Source organism: Equus caballus, chromosome X, assembly GCF_041296265.1.
Source record: "Equus caballus isolate H_3958 breed thoroughbred chromosome X, TB-T2T, whole genome shotgun sequence".
Lineage (NCBI taxonomy): Eukaryota > Metazoa > Chordata > Mammalia > Perissodactyla > Equidae > Equus > Equus caballus.
In genome coordinates, this window is record NC_091715.1 from 110,793,012 (window position 1) to 110,816,675 (window position 23,664).

A 23,664-nucleotide genomic window follows, 5' to 3' on the forward strand; every position below is an offset into this window, starting at 1 on the left:
AAATTTCTATTGCTGATCACCCAGTCTGTGGCATTTTGTTTTGGCAGCCTTAGCAAACTAATACAATGAGGATGTGGCGAAAGTGGAACTGTCATACATTGCTGGTGGGAATGTAAAACATTGTAGCTGCTGTGGCAGATAGTATGGGAATTCCTCAAAAAGCCAAACATAGGATTACCATATGACCCAGAAGTTCCACTCCAGGTATATTCCCAAAAGAATTGAAAGCAGAGATCCAAGCAAATATTTATATGCCAATGTTCATTGCAGCTTTATTTACAATAGCGAAAAGGTAGACACAACCCAAGTGCCCATCACCAGATAAGTAGATAAATGGAGAAAATAAATTTGTGTTGTTTAAGCTACCTTGTCTGTGGTAGTTTGTTATAGTAGCCCTAGCAGACAAAGATACATATTTTTACCTAACAAGAGAGTCCTAAAATATAGGAAGAAAATACTGAAAGAAATGAAGGGAGAAATTGACAATTCACCAATAATAGTTGTAGGCTTCAATATCTCACTTTCAGTAATGGATAGAACAACTAGGCAGAAGATCAACAAGGAAATAAAAGACATGAATAACACTCTAAATCAAGTACAGCTAACAGGCATCTATACAATATTCCACCCCTTAAACAGCAGAATATATCTTCTTCAGTGCACATGAAGGTTGTGCAGGATAGACTGTATGCTATGCCATAAAGTAAGCATCAATACATTGAAAGTATTAAAATCATGCAACATGCATTTTACTAATCACAATGAAATAAAACTTAAAATAAGAGGAGGAAATTTTGGAAATTTACAGATACGTGGAAATATAAAAATACAGTCCTAAATAACCAGTGGGTCAAAGAAAAACACCACAACCAAAAATTAGAAAATCCTGTGAGAAAGAATGAAAATAAAAACACAACATACAAAAACCTGTGGGTTACAGCTAAAGCTGTGCTTACAGGGAGATTTATAACTGTAAATGCCAATATTAAAAAACAAAGACTTGAAATCAATAACCATACCTTCCATCTAAGACACTGGAAAAATGAGAGCAAACTAAACTCAAGGCAAACAGAACGAAGAAAATAATGACGATTAGGGCAGAAATTAATTAAACAGTAAATAGAAAAACAATAGAAGGGCTGGCCCCGTGGCCGAGTGGTTAAGTTCACACACTCCGCTGCAGGCGGCCCAGTGTTTTGTTGGTTCGAATCCTGGGTGTGGACATGGCACTGCTCATCAAACCACGCTGAGGCAGCGTCCCACACGCCACAACTAGAAGGACCCACAACGAAGAATATACAACTATGTACCGGGGGGCTTTGGGGAGAAAAAGGAAAAAAATAAAATCTTTAAAAGAAAAAGAAAAACAACAGAGATAATTGAGGAAACCAAAAGTTAGTTCTTTGAAAAAATAAAACTAGCAAACTTGTATCTGGGTGAATCAAATAAAAAAATTTTAAGAAGAATCAGAATCAGAAATGAAAGAAGAGACATCACTATTGACCTTAGAGAAATAAGAAGGATTATAAGAGAATATGGTGAACAGTTTTATGCCAACAATCTAGATAATCAGGAAGAAATGTACAAGTTCCTAGAAAATAAAAACTACTACTTTTTTTTCTGATCCAGTATGGAGCTTGGAAGTCATTGCTCTCATCTTCACAATAAGAAAAAATCTGAACAAACTGAAAATCAACAACTCTTCTTTGATCCGTCAGAGGAATGAGATCACAGGTCAAACTGCTGCCCCCTCAAAATTGGAGAAAGACAAGTGGATACAGAGAATCACAGCTTACTGGAGCAGTAGCTCAGGAGTAGAAATCTCCACTGGAACAAGTACAGGGGTAAGAAAACATAATCTGTAATTGATTAATTGCTGGAGGCCCAATGTGGACAAATTTGAGAATTTAAAACTCCAGAATATAAAAGTCTCTCAAAGACAAAAGAGAAGAAAACAACAAGGAAACCAGAGGAAATTTTAATCTCTGACAAATCCAGCTACAGCAAACAGTAAATACAGCCCAACTCCTGGCCACATAAACATAAAACCTCAGACTAAAGGCCTATTTATCTCAGTTCTTTGTATCCAGTACATCATGTCCATCATTCAACCAAAGATTACAAGGCATGCTAAAAGGCAAAAAAAAATGTGTTTTGAAGAGACAGAGCTACCATAATAACCAGACTCAGTTATGGAAGAGATGTTGGAATTATCAGACCATGAATTTAAAGCAATTATGATTAATATGCTAAAAGCTCTAATGGGAAAAGTGACAACATGCAAGAACAGATGGATAATGTAAGCAGAGAGAGAGAAACTCTAAGAATCAAAAGGAAATGCTAGAAATAAAAAAAACCACAACTAAAATAAAGAACACCTTTGATGGGTTCAGCAGTAGACTGAACATTGCCAAGGGAAGAATTGGTTACTTTAGTGAAATGTCAATAGTGACTTCTGAAGCTGAAATGCAAAGAGGAAAAAAAATTTAAAAGAAGAAAAAGAATATCTAAGAACAATGGAACAATTATTAAAGATGTAACATATGTGTAATGAGATACCAGGAAAAGAAGAGAGAAAGGAACAGTAGAAATATTTTTTTTTGAGGAAGATTAACCCTGAGCTAACTGCTGCCAATCCTCCTCTTTTTGCTGAGGAAGACTGGCCCTGAGCTAACATCTGTACCCATCTTCCTCTACTTTATATGTGGGACGTCTGCCACAGCATGGCTTTGCCAAGTGGTGCCATGTCCGCACCTGGGATCTGAACCTGAGAACCCCAGCCTTCCAAAGAGGAACGTGTGAACTTAACCGCTGCACCACTGGGCCGGCCCCAGGAACAGTAGAAATATTTGAAGCAACAATGATTGAGAACTTCCCCAAATTAATGATAGACACCAAATCGCACATCCAGAAGGCTGAGTTAACACCAAGTAGGATAAATAACAAAAAACAACACCTAGACATATATTCAAACTGTGGAAAATCAAAGCCAGAGAAAACCTTTTTCTCTGGTTCAGCAGAATAAAGCCAGAGAAAAATAACCACCTTACCTATAGAAGGGCAAGTGCAAGAATTATATTGAACTTCTTTTCAGAAATCATGCCAACAAGAAGAGAGTGAAGTGAAATGAAGTGTTGAAAGAAAAAAAAAAAAAAAAAAACACCAGCCTAGAATTCTTTCTCTAGAAAAAGAATCTTTCAAAAATGAAGGAGACATACAGACTATCAGACAAACAAAACTTGAAGGAATTTACAGGGAATTCGCCTCTCTTGCAAAAAATGTTAAAAGAAGTTCTTAACAAAGAAGGAAAGTGATATAGATAAGAAACTAGGATTTACATAAAGAAAGGAAGAGCATTAGAGAAGGAATAAATGAAGATAAAATATAATTTTTACTTTTCTTATTCTTGATTGATCTAACACAATAATTTGTTCAAATAATAGTAGCAAGAATATATTGAGTGATTGTAGATTATGGATAAGTGAAGTGAGTTACAGTGATGTTATAAGGGACCAGAGGGAGGAGTTGGACATACTCTGTTATAAGGTATTTGTACTATCCATGATGTCATATTATGTTATCTGAAAGTAGATTTTATTTATTATAAATGTATATTTCAAACTCAAGGGTAACCATTAAAATGTTAAAAACGTACAAGTGGTATATCAAAAGAGGAGAAAAAGATAGAATCATAAAATGCTCAATTAAAACTACATAAGGCAAAAAAGCAAAAGACAAAAAAGAACAAGGTAAACAAACAGAATCAGTAACAAATATGGTAAGATATTAATCCAACTATATCAATAATCGCTTTAAATGTTAATGGTCTAAATACACAAATTAAAAGACAGGGAATGCCTGAGTGGATATAAAAAGAAGACCCAACTATAAGTTGTCCTACAAGAAACCTCCATTAAATATAAAGACAGATAGATAAAAAGTGTAGGGATGGAGAAAGATAAACTATTTTATCAATAATAAAAGGAAAACTAGAATAATTATATTAATATTTATATTATATCCACACAAAGCACACTTCACAGTAAGGAAAAGTATCAGGGACAAGAAAGGGCATTATGTAATGATAAAGGGGTCAATTCTCCAAAAAGACATAACAATCCTGAATGTGTACAAACCTAACAACAGAGTGTCAATTTGTGTGAGGCAAAAACTAGTAGAACTGCAAAGAGAAATAAATGAATTCACTATGATAGTTGAAGATTTCAACACCCTTATACCAGTAATTGACAGATCCAGCCAGCAGAAAATCAGTAAGGAGATAGTTGAGCTGAACAACACTGTCAATCAACTAGATCTAATTGGCATTTACTGAATATTTTATCCAACAGCAGCAGAATGAATTTTCTTCTCAAGCTCACAGAACATTCACCAAGATAAATCACATTCTGGGCCATAAAACACAACTTAACAAATTTAAAAGATTAGCAACCTCACAAAATATGCTCTTAGAGCATGGTATTAAATAAGAAATCAATAACAGAAAGATAGAAAACACCAAGCCTGGAAGTTAAACAATGCACTTCTAAATAACACATAAGTCAAGAAAGTCTCAAGAGAAATTAAAAAAATATTTTAAGCTAAATGAAAATTAAAATAAAATTTTTCAAATTTGTGGGACACAACAAAAGGAATGCTTAGAGGGAAATTTGTAACATTGAATGCATGTTTTAGAAAAGAACGATCTAAAATCAATAATCTAAACTTCCACCTTAGGAAACTGGTAAAATAAGAGCAAATTAAATCTAAGCACGCAGAAGAAAAGAAATAAAAATTAGAGAAGAAATATCTTCTAGAATATAAAAGAGGGGATACTTCATAACTCATTCTAAGATGCCAGTAATACCAAAATCAGACAAAGTTCTTACAAGAAAGGAAAGCTATACACCAGTATCTCTTATGATATAGGTGCAAAAATATTAGGAAATGAAATCCAACAATGTATAAAAAATTGTACACCGTGAATAAGTGGGATTTATTCCAGATATGTGGGCTGCTTTAATATTTGAAAATCAATTAATATAATCCATCACATCAGTAGACTAAAGAAGAAAAATCATTTAATGTCAATACAGAAAAGTCATTTACAAAATCTAATACCCATTTATATAAAAACCCTCAACAAAGTAGAATTAGCGGGGATTTTCCTCAACTTGAGAAGAATATCTACAGAAAGCCTTCAACTAATATCATACTTAATAGTGAGACACTAGATGCTTTCCTGCTAATATCAGGAACAAGGCAATGTTGTCACCTCTCCCCACTCTTAGTCGACATTGTCCTGGAAACACTCCCTAATGCAATAAGACAAGAAAAGGAAATAAGAAGTATACAAATTGGAAAGGAGGAAATAAACTGTTTTTGTTTGAGGATGAAATGGTTCTCTATGTGCAGAAACCCAAATAATTAAGAAAAAACTTCTGAAACTAATAAACAATTATAGCAAGGTTGTAGTATAAAAGGTTAATATACAATAGTAAATTGCTTTCATATATTGCAGCAATAAAATTGGAATTTGGAATTAGAAATACAACACCATTTATGTATTGGTGGATTTGCTTTGCTCATATTTTGTTGAAGATTTTTGCATCTATACTCATAAGAGATATTCATCAGTAATTTATTTTCTTGTCATGACTTTGTCTAGTTTTGGTATCAGAGCCTTATAGAATAATGTGGGAAGTGTTGTGTCCTCTTCTATTTTTGGAAGATTTTTTTTTCAAGATTGACACCTGAGTTAACATCTGTTGCCAATCTTCTTTTTTTTTTCTCCCCAACCCCCCCCAGTACATTGTTGTGTATTCTAGTTGTAGGTCCTTCTGGCTCTGCTGTGTGGGACGCCACCTCAGTATGGCATGATGAGCAGTGCTAGGTCCCTGCCCAGGACCCAAACTGTCAAAACCCTGGGCCACCGAAGTGAGGCATGCAATTTTAACCCCTCAGCCAAGGAGCTGGCCCCAGAAAGGTTTTTTAATTAATAATTTTATGTCTTTATTTGTTATAGGTCTATTTATATTGTTTGTCTTGCTGAGTCAGTTTCGGAAGTTTGTGGGTTTTTAAAATTAATATACTTTATTTTTTTAGTTTTAGGTTTACAGAAAAATTGAGTAGATAGTACAGAGTTTCCATGAACGCCCTCACATCTCCCACTTCATAGTTCCTCCTATTATTAGCATCTTGCATTAGTGTGGTATATTTGTTACAATGATGAATCAATGTGGATATATTATTGTTAACCAAAATCCATAGTTTACATTAGGGTTCACTGTGTTCTACATTCTGTGAGTTTTAACAAATTTATAATGACATGTATCCACAATTATAGTATTATACAGAGTATTTTCACTGCCCTAAAAATCCTCTGTACTCCACCTATTCGTCCCTCCCATCCGCTACTCCCAGCAACCCCCTGAATGTTTTACTGTATCCATAGTTTTGCCATTTCCAGAATGTCATATAGTTGGAATCATACAGTGTGTAGCCTTTTCAGATTGGCTTCTTTCACTTAGAAGTATACATTCAATATTCCTCCATGTCTCTTTTTTGGCTTGATAGCTCATTTCTTTTTATCGCTGAATATTATTCTTTTATGTGGATGTGCAACAGTTTGTTTCTCCATTCACCTATTGAAGAACATCTTGTTTGTTTCCAAGATTTGGCAATCAGGAATAAAACTGCTATAAACATTCATGTGCAGGTTTTGTGTGGAAATGTTTTCAATTCATTTGGGTAAATATCAAGCAACAAAATTTCTGGGTCACGTGATAAGTCTATGTTTAGTTCTGTAAGAAACTACCAAGCTGTCTTCCAAGGTGGCTGTACCATTTTTGCATTCCCCCAGCAGTGGATGAGAGATCCTGTTGTTCCCCTTCCTCATCAGCATTTGACGTTATCAGTTTTTTGGATCTTAGCCATTGTAATAGGTGTGTAGTGCTTAACTTTTTAAAACATCTGTTAGTCATTTACATTTCTTATTTGGTGAATCATCTAGCCAGAACCTAAGATATCATAGGGACACACATATAATCTGGATGCCTTACATTAAGCAAAACTCCTTAATAAGGTTTTATTTTCTTTAAAAGAATAGATGGATGTGACAGGGCATTTTTTGGGACAGAACTCATGATGGGTGAAAAATATGATCAGTACAGAAAATTTGAAATTAAGGGAAATTCATTTCACCAGCAAAAATACCACTCGAATTTTCAGAAAATGACGGGCATTTATTTAAACAAATTTTATTTGAGTAATTCTTCCCGTGCTTTGTCTCTTAGTAAGAAGACATGCAACCAGAAGCACATTCTGTGACTTAATGACCTTAAATTTCTTTCATCCTTGGTATACAAATAAAGGAATCTGGTCTGTGTCTAACCCCAACTGTGTTATATACTGACCCAAAACAAAAGATTTGACTAACATTCAGTCAAGTATAACAGAGATCTTTTGATTTTCATTGCAAAATTTTGTCAACTCTGCTATCATCCCTGAACCAAGTAATTGCAAATGCATTTACCATTGGTAACAGTCACAAGTAGTCACTTCTCACTGGGCATCTTCTCATTATGAGCAATTACCAGGAATATTCTTCTCAGTATTTACATTAGTTCTCTCCTATCTACACACCACTGTCCAATCTTTCATTTGCTTTTAATAAACCTCCCCTTTTTGAAAAATGTGATGAAAGCCTCACGAACATTTCCATGCACAAAGAGATCTGTGTCTTAATTGGCAGCTCTGTAAAAACCATTGATTTACATGAAGGATGGTAAAGGTTCCCGAAAGCTGAAAATGATCTATAGACAATCTAGCCTACACCTCCCTGCAGGATTACCTTTGAATAATTCTCCCAGCAGCAGCCCTGAATCATTACCCATCATGTTTTATACATTTCCAAAGAAGACTTTTGAGACAACCTTGCAGTGTTAATGTTTAATGTTCCATAAACTATTGTCTGGATAAAATTCTCTTTTGTATCTAACCTGCATTTTTATCCTAACTCCATTTAAATTCTCTCTGAAGGTGGCTACGGCTCGTCAAGTTCATTTACATTTTGACAATTGTTATTGATTAAGGGCGTGAGGCTTATGTTTTCAACTCCAATGGTCAATTTTCAGCTGTCATTCACTTGACCTCTCAGCAGCATTGATACAGATGACCACTCTTTCCAAGTTAATATCCTTTATTTGCTTGTCTTCCAATAAACTACATTATTCTGGGTCTTTTTTCTGTTACTTCATTAGCCGTCCCATTTGTCTTATTTTCTAGATTCTCCTTCTCTACTTCCACCCCCTAAAATGTTGGAGCGCCCCAGAGCTCATTCCTTAGTTCTATCTTTTCTCTATTTACATTTTTTCCATAGGTGATATCATCCCTTGGCCTTAAATATCTGCACACTAATGGCTCCCAAATTTATATCGTCATCATAGATCTGTTCCATGAGCTCCAGATTGATATTTTCCACTGCCTACTTGGCAGCTTAAACCTATCATGCTCAAAATCGAGCTCCTGATTCCACCCCCTCCCACCCAAACTATCTTTTTTCAGTGTTTCCCATTGTAGTATGTGGAACCACCATTCATCAGCCGTGCAGGGCAGAATCTTTGAAGTCATTCTTGACTGTTTCTCCTCATAACTCATGTACAGCCTATTAGCAAATCCTGTGAGGTCTACCTTCAAAATATATCTAAAATATTACTACCTTTCAGCACTACCAACACTTCTACCCATGTGCAAGCCACTGTCACCTCTCTTATAGATTATAGATTATTGCAATAGATTTCGGGCTAGTTCTCCTGTGTCCACACTTGTCCCCCGATAGTCAATTTTCCACACAACGTCAAGATTAGGCTTTCTGCTGTTAAATCAATTGTGTTCCTCTAAAATTCCTATTTTGAAGCCCTAACCCCTGGTATTTGAAGATGAAGACTTTGGGAGGTAGTTAGGCTTAGATGAGATCATGAGTATGGGGCCCATATAATGAGATTAGTGCCCTTATAAGATGAGACACCAGAGAACTTGGTTCCTCTCTCTCTGTACCCACATGCGTGGAAGAAAGGCCATGTGAAGATACAGCAAGAAGGCAGCTGTCTGAAATATAAGGAGATAGCTCTCACTAGACCCTGCTGGCGCCTCGATCTTGGATTTCCAGTCTCCAGAACTGTGTGAAATAAATTCCTGTTGTTTAAGCCACCCAGTGTATGGTATTTTGTTAAGGCAGCCTGAACTGACTAAGATGCTTTTTAAAAATATGTAAATTAAATCATGTAATTACCACGCTCAAAACTCTCAAATGACTTTTTATCATTCCTAGAATGAAGTCCAAAGACCTTACTAGGACCTACAAGATTCCATGTGATCTGGATCCCTGCTACTCCTCTGACCTTATCTCTTACCAGGCTACCCCCAGCTCACTGCATTCAAGCCTCTTTGGCTTCTTTGCTGTTGCTAGGTTGCCAAAAGTTCCTCCTCCAGCTAGGGATTTTGCACTTGCTGACCCTCTCCCTCTTCCTCCTGATAGTGGCGTTACTTCCTCTCTACCTTTAGATTTTTCTCAAATATCATCTTCTCAAAAATGCCTTTCTATCCAAAATAGCTATATGTTTACACCATTACTTATTATCCTCTCATCCTGATGCATTATTCTTTATAAACTTATTATAAGCTAGTATTATCTATCTCTAATTTATTGCCTTTCTCCCCACTAGATGGTAAGTTTCATGAGGATAGAGAGGGACTATGTCTGTTTTGCTCATTATTGTAAATTTGTTCATGGTAGACATTTAATAAATAATCAATGTGTAAATGAATGAGTTTGATCTTACAATCACTGCTTTCCATCTGGCTCTTTTGTTTAACTCTGAAAGTTAAGGTAAAGAAGGATGACTTGGAATGACTTTAAAAGTCAAAGAGGAGAAATGTATTTAGCAACTCACTTTCGGTGTAACAGGATACTAACTTCTTAATTTGATGTTTCCACACACAGCTAACTTCTCTGCTTCTTTACCCTGATAAAGTGCATGCTTGTAGTTAGGTAGTCTTTATGGTTTAAGATGAAGTAAGCATCTGATACCTGTAGAAGTGAATTTGGATCCTGTTTAATTTTCTATTTTGACTAATCTTGTGATTTATTCATTCAGCAAATAATGAATATTTGGGGAAAAATAGCCTGGGAAACAAAGATTAATAAGGTCCAGCTCATGCCATTGAGGAACTCACAGTCTTATGAGGACAGGCACATAGTAAGATACTTTCAATAATGATATGCTAGGGTGTAATTCAAGGTAAGGTGTGAGAGCCTATGGGAAAAGAGTGCCTAACAGCTGCCTGGAAAAGTCAGAGAATGCTTCATAGAAGAGGTAAAATTTGAACTGATAGACAAAGGATGAATGAGGCATATTACTAGGCAAAATATGCAGAGGTAGTTTCTGGAAGGATGTGCCACATGAGCTGGGCCATGCAAAAAGCTATGATGGTATAAAAGGGAATCTATGGTAGAGGAAATAGCATGGGCAAAGGCACAGAGTCACATGATTTTAAAAGAATACATGGTTTGTTTGAATGATTGCAAATAATGTGAGTGTATTTGGAGATGTGGAAGATAAGACTAATATAGCTAATCCAAGTTGATTCTGAGATTTCCAGAGTGGGTACTTGAGAGAATACACCATTATAAATTCTATTCCCATAATGCACAGCTAGTTATCAGTAAAAAGGGATTTGATAAACCAGTATAAACTATAGTGTACATGACTCATTTGTTATTGCTCTCAGGAACACTTAACTTTTATAGGAGGATGCCCAGAGAGGACAATGCATTGGCTAGTAGAATTTTGGCATGGGCAAGTAGATCAGACTTAAACTGAAGAGTTTCTAGAAAGTTTTCCTGCTCTTAAAAATCATACCATCATGGTTTCTGCCATATCATCTCATTACCCTAGCAGATTTTAAATTCTTCCTGTAGTACTCTAAAAGGGACAAGAAAATGAATGGGTTTCGTTTTTAAGAATGTAAAATAATCACTCCTCCTAAGCGGAATTCCAAATACCCAGAAGAGATAATACTTGCTTAAAAAAAGGAATTGTAGCAGCTGTTCTTTACCTATCTAAGCAAAGAATAATACATAAGAGAAAAAAAGTCCATGTGTTTTGAGTCACGAAATATCCTCCAGGGTCCAAGGAGAGCTTATATCCAGGTGGGAGAGAAAGTGATTCTCCCTGTGAAACTCAATTCTAAAGAACAGAATCTTTTCCTTGAGGCCTCCTTTTGAGATAGATCTTCCTCTTTCATCAGTCTAGGTTACTGAGCTACAGATGTGTGAAGGTTAAATTGCAATACCTCAATTGGAACATTTAAGGCCTGGTGGTTGTTCATGCCCTGAGTGCTGTACTAAAAAACAGAACTTTAAAATAGAACATAAAGAACAGGTTCTTTTTTAAAAGGAAGCATAATGAAAATGAGTTCAATTTAGAAAAATGCAGCAAGTGAAGGGATTTGGGCATTTAAAATTGGCTAAATAGCTGTATAGAGAAAGGAAGTTTTAATAAGCCTAAATTTCCATGTCAAATTAATCCTAAATTTACTTAAAAGACCACAGGCTTCTACTTATTGATTATCAGTACTGAGATACATATATATCTCAAGTACTGTGTTAAGTGCTGTTGGTGATGACAGAAAGATCCTTTGTCCTTTGCTTAGAATCTAATTATGGAAGCTAGTCTTATGTTTGAGGACACTAAGATATGTGGAAGTCATTTGGTACAGATCCGTATTCATGCTGCAGGCATTTCCATGGTCACTAAGGAACAGGGTTAGACTGGGCAGCTCTTATGGAGAAGATGAGTCTTGAACTTAGAGTTTTGAAAGAAGGAAATTTGGGGTTTTGAATGGTGGAGAGAAAGGAAAGAAAACATTTTAGATATAAGAAAGAAAAATGAGTGAAGGAATGGAGACAGGAATGTGGTAGGTGATTGTAAGGCAGCCAGTTTGACAGAAGTGGGGCCAGGAATCATGTTGGGGATTAGTGGGGGGTTAGCATGAATCGGTAAGGTGAAGCCAATTGATAGAAGACCTGGAATGCCAGGTTGATTAGTTTTGACTTGATCCTACAGGCAATGGATGTCCTTGCAGGGGAGTGACATGCTGAAAGCAATGCCTTAAGAAGATTAATCTAGCAGTGGTTTTCAGGAAGGATTTGCTTGTCTGTGTGTGGCACGTGATGGATGGGTGTGGAATCAGTGAAAGAGTTAACTCCCAGTTATTGCATTAAGGCTTATCAGAAGCAAATCTTTAAATTCTCCCCTAAGTGATTGGAACAGGGAACAAAGCCAAGCTCGTTTTTTTCCCAATTCCTTTGTTGATATTATCATAATTTATTTTAACTCTCCCTTTTTCTAATTCAGCACGCTGCTCAGGGGGAATTGACAAGGAGAGAACTTTCAGGATGTGGGCACCACTTCCCCTACCTCCTTGCCGCCCCCCCCAACGCAATCCCCCATCCATGCTCAGTGGTCAGAAGAGGTCTGTTAAAACAGGCTTGTGATTCATTCTTCCTTTCCCTGGGGAAGATGTGAGTCATTCAGCCTGTAATTGGCAAAAGCCCCTAAGTCTGGGCTTGGTGCCTTGCTTCAGTCCTCAGCAGGAATACAAACTGTGTTGCTTTCCATTTTCTTCAAAATCACCTCTTCCCAGTGTGACTTCATTATCTGACATTATGCAAAGTCCTAATATCTCAGACAAATCCTTATTGAAATGGAAATACAAATACATATCAAAATGCCAAATAGGGATGAGCTGGGGATTATCTATGTTATTGTTCCCCCAATTCAAGTCAGGTCAGCTCAGTGATTATTTATTGAACAGGCCCACCAGGGATTTATGGACTACATGGGGACAAAGTCTTATCCGTATAACATAAATATATAAGCACAAAAAGTGAACAAACCACATTGAACAGTTAAATAGCAATATGAGATGTATATGATTAGGTGCCAAAATAAGTGGCACAGACAGTTTTAAGAATGGACTGCTATAATTATTTCACATTAAAAGGAAAACCCAAAGCCCTGCAGTAGTATGAACGTTAAGGACTTAAATCAGCTTTCTGTATCTCTTCTATGAGCTTCTCAGATCTGGCATGAGCATAAATGAGAATTGACAGCTAATGGACTCAATATCAAAACTTCATTTCCAAATGGGCTTTTTCTTCTTGTTTTTGAGTTTTTGCTTTACAACATTCTTTCCAAGTAGCTGAGTTCTCCTTTTCATTGAGTGTCATTTTTTTGTGCAATTAAGGGGATTATTTTCTCACTGGAAAAATATAATTTGAGTGCATATATGCAGCAACCTCATTTTGGTTTGAAGAGTAGACTGTAGGGTTATGTAGAAAGTGAATGTGCTCACTCCATCTGTAGATTGATGAGACAGAATTGGAATCTCTCATGGTGTTGCAGTCGCGTCTAGAGATAAGTTTGCTTTATGTTCCTATGCTCACACAAATATCTTGAGGATGCTGAATTTTTGTTGGCAGATTTGAGAATGGATAGGATAAATTGAAGTAAATTTCTAAAAGGAAACTGTGCTTTGGAATCATTCTGACAAGGAAAGGATTTCTCGGATAGAAAGAGGGGCTGGTTCTTGAATAGTGTTAAAATGCATTAGGTTGCCTGGCCTATCAACTCATAAGTACCCATTAAGATTAGCTCCATGTGTTCTGTGTATGCTGCCTACTTGAGAGCAAGGGCCTGAGGGAAGAAGATCTAGAGGATGATGAGAATTATGAAGAGAAACAAAGGAAAAAGAGCTAGAGAAGAAGAGAATGAATATGAATGAATAAGAAATAGAATGGGAGAGAGAGTTGCTCATACTTGGATATGGACCGTTGACAAAGGAGTAGAGTAACGTGTTCATGGTGTTTCAGGAGCGTGATTATTCAAAGGGCAGAGAGTGTGAGTAGAGGATATGGATGACAAACAAAAAAATGGTTCATCTAGACATCTAAAAGATTGTTTGATTCTCCAAACACTTTTCCTCCTTTTTCACGCCTGGTAGATATAATGCATTGAAGTCACATGAAAGGAGAATATTCCAGGGCTGCATTCACTTTTGCTATTGCAAGGTTGGGCTAGTTGGAGCTACTCAAGGTATCAGAACAGTGTAATTCAAAAACAACTGAATATTTATTGCTCAGAAACTACATAATATATGATGATGTAGGCAATCCCTATACTTTCTCCATAGCGAGATATTTTTAAGAGTAACTAGGCAATTTGATGCAGAATAGACATTCATATATAACCTAGTTTCTGAGTAATAATATTTTGAAAGTATTCTATTTTTGAATAATCCTGAATCCTCTTCCCTCAAACTCATATTTTCTACTATTCCATAGCAAGCCCCCTTCCATATTCTAGCTATAAGCTCTTTTACTGCTTCCTCCAACGATGCTTTGTATACCAAGCAGACAGAGAAAGACAGGAGATGGAGGTGGAGGGAGTGGAGAAGGTGGGGCAACTCAACCTAGTATGATTTTTCCCAGCCCTGGCACGTAGGGAAGGTCTTACTGGAAATTTACTGGTTAAATCAGTGTGGATTTCTAGAAAGTCAACATAAAAGCCAAGATATTAGTATTTTTTTTATTTGGCTTAAAAAAATAATTAGTTTACCAGTTTAGTGTGACTTAAACTAGTGCTAAAATACGATTATGAGTCAACTTCTAAAAGCCGGCTCCGTGTTGTTAGTCTGGCCATCTTGGCCTACCTGATAGCATTCCTAGCTGTGGCGTCATCCCAGAGTGGTTATATGGCAGCCCCAAAGCCTGTGAGGAATATGCAAGAATAGGTTGTTAGCACTGAAAGGCTTTCACTTGGATGAATATGATAAATCTAAGTAATTTTCTAAGTCAGCATTAAAGATGCTTATTTTTCAGAGTTTGAAACATTGGAAAAGTGCTTTCTGCATCTTCTTATTTTTCCTTTTCTTAATAGTTGTGGTAGCATTGCCAGGATTCACACAGAACTCTGGAGCCTCCAGGGACTCTGGAGTCAACCTGGCTATGTGTTTCTCTGCCTTCATAAGAAATTTTCTACACATAGCTGAATGTAATGATTTTTATAACTTCTAAGATGATTTTTGCCAAGGGTTTGATGAGACATATGGGAGAAATAACTTTTTTCAGGGTGGCAGAGGTAAAGGGCTATTCCTATGTACCAGTCTCAGCAAGACTCAAAATGAAAGAAAAATTCTGGTTTAACCCCAGAAGGAGAAGTAACTCAATTCCTGTTGATCAGATTTCATCAACTGTAATTCTACCTTCTTTACTTCTCACAGTCAAAGCAGCATGTTTTAAGGAAGTGTAATAGATGTTTCTTTTGTGGCCATTGAGGAAATGTAAGCCTCTGTTATTAAAGACAGCTCCAATGTTCCCAGAATTTCAAAGGAATAAGTTCATCTCAGGAGCTCCAGGAAAGTTTTCACTCATTTATCAAGGAAACTCTATGGTAAACGTTATAACAATTCAAAAAAGTGCTATGTGTAGTACTCTATCTGCCATAGGGAATAATCTCTCAGAACTTCTCACTTGGTGGAATAATCTTGAACAAGATTTACTATTAATGGAAATATTCTTTGAAGAACTAAAAAAAGCTAGAAGAGTATAAAACCTCTTTATTATTCACTGTCCCTTGTAGAACCCAGTAGGAAACTGATTTAACTCTTTCCTTTCAAGATACCAAGGTACACTGGTGTGATGTTCTACTGAATCACAGCTCAGTGACCTGGAAGTGTCAATGCAGTTTGAGGTCGGTTCTCCTCAATCATATAGGTGAGGTTGACAAAGCTCATCTTTGGAGTTCCTTTACCATGTCTTTCAATGCTTTTTTCCCCATTATGATACTTTTACATTTAAAGTGTGACTAATATGCATGCAGTATTTTTATAATCAATTTTAAGTGCACATTTTGATGAATTTTGGTAATTGTATACAAGTGTGTAAACACTACCACAATCCATATATAGAATGGTCCATCAACGTAAAAAGTTTCCTCATGTCCCTTTAACTAGACCCCTTCTCCCCATCCCTGGCCCCAGGCAACCATTTATCTGTTTTATGTCACTATGGTTTTGCCTTTTCTAGAATTTCATACAACTGAAATCATACAGTATAGTCGGACCTCCATATCCATGGGTTACAACCAAGGATCAGAAGGCCTACGATGGTTGCGTCCGTATTGAACACGTACAGACTTTTTTTTCTTTTCATTATTCCCAAAACAATACAGTATAACAACTATTTACATAGCATTTACATCGTATTAGGTATTGTAAGTAATGTAGAGATGATTTCAAGTATATGGGAGGATGTGCATGGGTTATGTACGAATACTATGCCATTTTATATGAAAGGCTTGAGCATCTGAAGATTTTGGTATCTGCAGGGAGTCCTGGAACCAATTAGCTGTGGAGATAGAGGGATAAGTGTATGCAATATTTTATGTTTGACTTTTTTCATTTAGCATAGAGTTTCTCAACCTTGACACTATTGACATTTGGGTTGCATAGATCTTTGTTGTGGAGGACTATCTTGTGCTTTTTAGGATGTTGAACAGCATTCCTGACTTCTGTCTGCTAGACGCCAGTAGCACTCCCCAGTTGTGACAATCAAAAATGTCTCCAGATATTGCCAATTATTCCCTGGGGGGTGGGCAAAATTGTTCCTGGTTGAGAACTATAGACTTGCCATAATGTTTCTGAGATTTATCCATGTTGTTGTATGTATTAATAGTTCACTCATTTTTATTGATAAATAGTATTCCAATTTATGGGTATACCACAGTTTATTTTTTTAATCATATATGAATGGACTTTGGTTTATGGTTATGTTAGAACATTACAAATAATGCTATTTGAACATTCACATATATATTTTTTATGCGGATTTAGTTTTCCCCTTTTTTTGGGTAAATACTTAGGAGTGAAATTGCTAAGTCATATAGTAACTCTGTGCTTAACCTTTTGAGAAAATACCATACTGTTTTCCAAAATGGATACACCATTTTACATTCTCACCAGTAATGCTCCATATCCTCACCAGCACTTGATATTGTTTGTCCCTTTGATTATAGCCATACTCATGGGTGCATAGTGGTATCTCGTTGTTTGTTTTTTTTTTAAAAGATCGGCACCTGCGTTAACACCTGTTGCCAATTTCTCTTTATTTTTTTTTCTTATTCTTCCCAAAGCACCCCAGTACACAGTAGTATATTCTAGTTGCAGGTCCTTCTGGCTCTGCTATGTGGGACACCACCTCAGCATGGCTTGATGAGTGGTGCTAGGTCTGCGCCAAGGATCCAAACCAGTGAAACCCTGGGCCAGGGAAGCAAAGCATGTGAACTTAACCACTGGGCAACAGGGTCAGCCCCTCACTGAAGCTTTGATTTGTATTTCTCTAATGACTAATAGTGCTGAGCATTTTTTATGTATTCATTGGTCATCTGTATATCCTCTTTGGAGAAATGTCTATTGAAATCTTTTGCCTATTTTTAAATTGGGTTGTCTTTTTGTTGTATTGTAAGAGTTCTTTATATATTCTTGATACAAGAGCCCCTTGTCGGATATATGTTTTACAAATATTTAGTCCCAGGCTGTGGCTTACATTTTTTTGTTTTCTTAGTTATGTTTCAAAGAGAAAGCTTTCTTAATCTTGACGGACTCCATTTTATCATTTTTTTTCTTTTATACTTTGTGTTTTCGGTGTCCTATTTAAGAAATTTTATCTAACCTAATATCTCAAAAATTTCCTTCTACGTTTTCTGCTACGAGTTTAACATGTTTAGCTCTTAAATTTAGATATATTATCCATTTTGAGTTAATCTTTGTATTTGGTGTACAATAAGAGTCAAGGTTCATTATTTTTCTCTACAGTTATATAGTTGTTCTGACATCATTTATTTTTTTTTAATTTTTTTTTCAGGAAGATCAGCCCTGAGCTAACTGCTGCAAATCCTCTTCTTTTTGCTGAGGAAGGCTGGCACTGAGCTAACATCTGTGCCCATCTTCCTCTACTTTATATGTGGGACGCCTACCACAGCATGGAGTGCCAAGTGGTGCCATGTCTGCACCCGGGATCTGAACCGGCGAACCCCAGGCTGCTGAAGTGGAACGTGCGAACTTAAACTCTGGGCCACTGGGCCGGCCCCTGACATCATTTATTGAAAAGACTATCTTTTCTCCATGAAATGATCTTGACACATTTGTCAAATATCAATTGACCAAATAAGTATGGAAAGGTACTATGTGTACATGAAACAAACATATATTCTGCCATTTGTGTTTGTGTTCTATAAATATCAAATAAATTGAAATAATTGGTAGTTTTTTTTCAGATCTAAGTTTTGCTGATTTTTTTCTGATTGTTCTATCAATTTCTGAGAAAGAGCTGTTAAAATCCCCAACTATGATTGAGGAATTGTCTGTTTTTCCCTTTAATTTTATCATTTTCGCTTCATGCATTTTGAAGCTTTGTTATTGGGTGAATGCACACTTATGGTTGTTATGTCCTACTGAATTGACTCTTTTATTTTTATGCTAATAATATTATCACCCTTAACAGTACATTTTGTTTTAAAATGTATTTTATTGATATTAGCATAGGAACTCTAGGCTTTTTATGCTCACCATTTGTGTGGATTCCACTTCCAAGCTTAATCACCTGGCTGTTGGCCGAAGCTTCAGTTCCTCGCCATGTAGGCCTCTCTATCAGGCTGTTCATGCTATGCCAGCCAGCTTCCTCCAAAGTGACTGGTCCAAGAGAGAAACAGTATGAATGACCAAGATAGATTTTAAAACCTAATTTCAGGAGTGACATAACCATCATTTCTGCTATGTTCTGTTGGTCACCCAGGTGAACCTTGATACAGTTGGAGATTATACAGGAGTGGGAATACTAGGAGGTGGAGGTCACTAGGCCTGGCTTGGGGGCTGGGTCCTACAGCAGTTTGAGAATAACCACCTGAAAAATGAAGTTTGTACTTATAAGTCGTGATTTAAAGAATAATTTCTTTCCTGCCCAGTGTTCCCCAGGTGCCCAGAGTTGTCACGCTCAGTTACTTCTCAGAAGATATTTAATGAACATGCATTTTAAAAAAATAGACACTTCTGACATTCTCAGCGTTGTGCTAGATCCTGTGGTTGGGGGAGGGGTTGTAAGAAATTTAACATAGTGCTAGCTTTCAAATAAATCACCATTCAATTAAGTCAATACAAATATTTCTGTCATTACTATTAATCTAGGCCCTCGTCTTATTTCCCATTGCAGTAATGTCTCAACTTGTATCCTTGGTTCCAGACACTGTTCCCTTGAATCCATCCTTTATTTTGCTGCTTGATGTATCTTTTTATAGGTCTGATTATATAACTCCTTTTTATAAAATATTTGCTGTTTCTCTATTGCCTATGGAAAAAACAAATCTAATATCCTTAGAAAGTTATTTAAGATACTTGAAAATCTGACCCCAGTCTCTGTTTCTAGCTACGTCATTCACCACCCTCACCTCCTTCACAATGCAAATTATATTGTAGTCTAATTTTTCTACAAACAATTTTCTATAGAACCTTGATTCCGTTAGTTCTGGGGAAAAAAGTCTCCATGGTCATATAAGTTTGAGAAATGCTGCATATTATATTCCCTTCTTAGAAAAGCATACAATATATTAGTATGTTAAAAGCTCTGACAAAACGCTGTAATGAAGACGTCTATTTAACATTAATCAGTTGTTTCCCAACTTATTTGAACATGGAACCAATTTCTAAAACACACTTCTTAACATTCTGCGTAAAACTGTCTCATAGAATATGTTTTGGGAAATGCTGCTCTGTCACACAGGACTATTTGCAGTTTCCTGAATAACCATGTTTTACAATTTTTTGCTTCGAGTAAGGAGGTTCATCTGGTAGGTAGTTCCCAGAAGTGGAAGCCCTACAACACCTTTTCCTCCCTTACCAACCTAGAAAACTTATCCTTCAAAGCCCAGCTCGTGTTTAATCTCCTATAAAACATCTTCTGTCACGCCATACACTTTTCCCTCAGGCAAAATTAATTGATTGTGTATGTCATCATAGAACTTTGCTTATAACCTTTTAATATTACTTCTTATATTTTGTTTGTCTGCCTCCTCCCCTGGTAAGCTATGAGCTTCTTGAAGGGAGGGGCCACATCTTATTCACTTCCTCCTGAGTGTCTAGCATAGTGCCAGGCATTTCAGAGGCATATTCAGTTAATGCTCATTGGACGAATATACATGAAATCATTATCCCAATGCAAGCTGATATGTAATTAAAGACTGAATTATACACTGTATATTAAGTGCTATAAGAATTCAAGAAAATGAAATCAGTGAGAACTGGAATAATTAAGGAAAGTTTCATAGAGGAGCTGGGTCTTGAACTAGAATTTGAAAGACGAGTGGGATTTGTGTAAGATAAACACTCTAAATGAAGACAGAGCTAAGCACGATCCTGGCATATAAGTGGAGTAGCCAGGGAAAATAATGGATGCTGAGAAGTAGAAAAAATCAACGTTGGGTAGTTAGAGTGGTATCCGATTATAAAAAGCTTTGAATGCCAAGTGTAATAGTTTAAAGTCTGTTGATTAAAGGATTAAATCAGGATGAAAGCAGGATTTAGCAGAGATTAGACAAAGACACCTAAAACATGTATTGATTTAAATTAAGGTCTCTGTTCGTTATTAGAGTCACTAATGTCTGTCAGCATTTGTTAAGTGACCTATGCAATTCACATATACAAAGTTTTAAGGCTCATGTTTGAATTGCATCAGCTTTATGTTTTCTAACAGAAACTTAGTAATTTATAGATTAAGTATCATCATGAATGTGGTCTCTTCCTCCCTTCCCCAAATATTTTTTTTCTGATAAAATGATTCTCCACAGAACCATAAACATGGTCCTCATAAATTCAAGCCCTAGAAGTGACCCCTGTTCCTGGGCATCAATCCAAGTTCTGTAGTTCTTACATGTTGAAATGTAGATGGAGTCCTTTGAACTCATTGGAGGAAAGGTATTTCTCAGCAGAGAATCAAAACACTTCTTAAATTGGCATTCATCTTTCTTTAGCTCTAGCTCATTAAAATAGTGTGGAATTAGTTTGCAGGCCGTCATATTGAGTTTTTAATATACCTATTATCAAAAAATGTTTTTTCTCTGAAGGAGATGATAAGCTGCAGGAGAATATTTCAAATCTAATAATTGGATTTTGGATTGGCTTATTTCCGGACTATATTTTTAAAAGTTTTCTGAGTGCTGTTGAATGAAGCTTCTTAAACTTTTTCAATCTAAGTTTCACTTTGGCTCTAATGAATCCGAATCTGCTTCTCATTCCCAAATCAAACCTCTACTTTTGATATGATATCTTTAAGGAATATTATTAAGAAATATATATAAATTTAAAGATATTACTGACATATAACATTATATTAGTTTCAGGTGTATAACATAGCGATTTGATATTTGTATATATTGCAAAATGATCACCACAATAAGTCTAGTTAACATACATCAACACACAAAGTGACAAATTTTTTTTTTTTGTGATGAGAGCTTTTAAGATCTACTCTTTTAGTAACTTTCAAATATACAATACAGGATTATTGACTGTAGTCATCATACTGTACATTGCCTGACCAGCTTATTTTTAATGGTACCTTAGCAATCCTCTCTCTCTTCCTTTACCCTAGTTTATTTTTCTTCACATCATTTATTACAATCTGGCATATATTTTTATTTGTTTATTTTATGTCTCTCCTCAGTAAAATATAACATTGAGAGTAAGGACTTTGTTTTGCTTACTGCCACAGAGTTCCTAAAACATTGCCCAGAATATAATAGATATTTAATGAATGTTAATTGAATGAATGAGTGGATGAATGAATGCAATAAAAAATGCACTAAATACTTTTAGGCTTAAAATGAGTTATTTGAAAGCAGGACATTTATTCTTTCACTGAGCTAATACTTGAGCTGTTTCTATGTGTAAGATATTGTACTAGGCACCTGGGGCATACAAAATCAATCTTATATAACCATGTCATGTCTGCCTTCAAGGAAGCATTTAGTGGGGAATATAATGTATGCATATAAATAACTTTAATACAAGGCAAAAATAAAAAATTCAGAAAGAAAGGACTCAGATAAAGTGCTATGAGAGTTGAAAAAGGGAAAAAACATTTTTGGCTAATGAAATCAGGGTGGATTTCATAGGCAAGAGAGTGACATGGTGAGTAAATATTTAGACATGATTTGGAGGTAAATATATTTCAGACAGAGGAAAAAAGGGTAAATAAAATACAGGAACATGAAAGTATAGGATATTAACCTATTAGCCCATTGCTATTTTATTCCAGTATTCATATAGCCGACATTTCACAGAGTGATAGTTAGGTAATTATCAGTCATAAAATATTGAGTTGACAAGGTATAAAGCATTTTACCTCTTTTCTGTCACTTTGACCACAGATAAGCCGAATCATCTCACTTAGTGGTGTTATGGGCGGATAGGAGGTGACTCACCAAATATTCTGAACTATGACACAAGGGCCTATATGTACGAAATATGGCTTCATGCTTTCTCCCCTTTGATCACATACAAAACATCTGTAATGGTTATCTTCAAAATTCAAACAAGGCTTTTGGCAGTCTGGCAAGTGAAGACTAGATGACAACTGAAAAAGAGGCAGAGATAGACTTCCAGCTTAAATAGTGTTGTTTTAAAAAAAGACTGAAATGCGTCTGTCATAAAGTCAAAGTGTGAACTACTAATCTAGATAACATTTAAAAAACAAAAAAAAGAAACATTCTTATTCTTGCAAATGAAATGTGCTTTACTCTTCCATAAGTAATGATCAAGGACCTACTATGTATACAGCACTGAGCTAGACTCTGTGGGATAAAACATGATTAATATGTATTATTCATCAAAAAAGGCTTAAAATATAGTAGGGAGAAGAGCGCATCTCTTCAAAATATCATAATATGTTAACTAGAAAGTATAACTGCCATATGAGATGTTGAAGCACGTGCATGGAACTTCAGAGCAAGATCATTGAGATGACTGGATTGAACCTGGAACTTGCAGGAAGAATAGGATTAAATCTGAAAAATGAGAAGGGGAATTTCATGGAGATAACACACCATGAGCAAAGATATAGAGATGAGAAGGTGAGAAGCCTTTTTTATTTTTCATCTTTCTTGAACAGTCTGTGTAATGGTATGTGAAGGCAGTAATTAGAAGACAAATGCTTGACATGAATATGGCCCATAGCCTGCAAACGTTAAAGGAGATTATTATTTTTATTTCATTAAAAAAGCACAATAAAATCTTTTCATGAGTTACGTATTTAAATCTATTCTTAGTACTCTAATAATACTTGATGGAACATTCAGTTATAATTGAAGACTGTGAATTGAGAAAAGAGAAATGGCTCATTTCAGACTGTGCCTGATGGTCTATATGATGACAAATAACTGGCTTGACTGAATTTTTCTTTGTCAGTTGATGGTTTGTCATTATGTATGTAGATGTGAGCAAAGAGTAGACGCATGTTTGGAGTGCATCTTTTGGGCTTTTATACTGATTCCACAT

The 23,664-nt window shown here is 35.9% G+C and overlaps 1 long non-coding RNA gene across 6 annotated transcripts in view; it reads left to right on the plus strand.

The window, feature by feature from the left end:
• LOC138921894 (uncharacterized) overlaps positions 1-19,316 on the plus strand; it is a 186,062-nt gene extending 166,746 nt beyond the window's left edge. For all 6 annotated transcript variants that reach the window (XR_011434873.1, XR_011434876.1, XR_011434872.1 and 3 more), the window contains one exon: positions 17,984-19,316. This is a non-coding gene — a long non-coding RNA (uncharacterized lncRNA). The remainder of the gene's footprint in view (positions 1-17,983) is intronic.
• Positions 19,317-23,664: the final 4,348 nt, after the last annotated feature.